Source organism: Arachis ipaensis, chromosome B09 (genome assembly GCF_000816755.2).
Source record: "Arachis ipaensis cultivar K30076 chromosome B09, Araip1.1, whole genome shotgun sequence".
In the NCBI taxonomy this organism is placed as follows: domain Eukaryota; kingdom Viridiplantae; phylum Streptophyta; class Magnoliopsida; order Fabales; family Fabaceae; genus Arachis; species Arachis ipaensis.
This window is the reverse complement of record NC_029793.2, coordinates 18,487,579-18,488,218: the sequence shown is the minus strand read 5'-3', so window position 1 is coordinate 18,488,218 and position 640 is coordinate 18,487,579. Positions and strand designations below refer to the sequence as shown.

The following is a 640-nucleotide window of genomic DNA, read 5'->3' as shown; positions in this document are numbered from 1 at the left end:
TGGGGGTCGCCATGGCTCGTCGATGGTGGAGGTTGGTTCGCGATGGTAGTTCGACGCTGAGAGGAGACGCGATGGGGAGAAGAGGGTAGAGGGTCGCGGGGGTGGTTGGCTGGGTTAGGGTTCAGACAGGGGGTGGTGACGGGTTGGGACGCCGGTAAGGGCGCAATGGCAAAGGTTGGGTGGCAACGCCTTGCCGCCTCGCCGCCTCGCCGCCTCCTCTGCATTGCTTTCTGCTTCTGCATCTTGCTTCTGCTTTCTTGCTTTCTGTTTTCTTGCTCTGCTTTTTTGTTTTCTGTTTTCTTACTTTCTGTTTCTGCTTCTTGGTTTGGTGTTGTTTGGTGTTGTTGCTGTTGTTTGGTGGTGGTGGTGGTGGTGGTGGTGATGTTGGTGGAGGAGGTAATTGTCTTGGTAGTGGTGAGGATATTTTTGTCCAAAAAAATTAAAAGGACGATTTTAATACGAAAAAAATGTTAAGGATGATTCTAAATTAGAAATTACGTTGGGGACGGTTTCGATTCTGACCATCAACGTTAGGGACCAAAATAATACTTATCCCTTTAATTTACTATAATTTAAATTAGTTTTATTAGTTACATGGACTATATTATTATTTTAATAAAATAATTTAGAGATTATGATT

At 44.5% G+C, this 640-nt stretch overlaps 1 pseudogene; it reads right to left on the bottom strand.

Moving 5' to 3' along the window:
* Positions 1-242, bottom strand: part of LOC107615192 — a 5,068-nt pseudogene extending 4,826 nt beyond the window's left edge.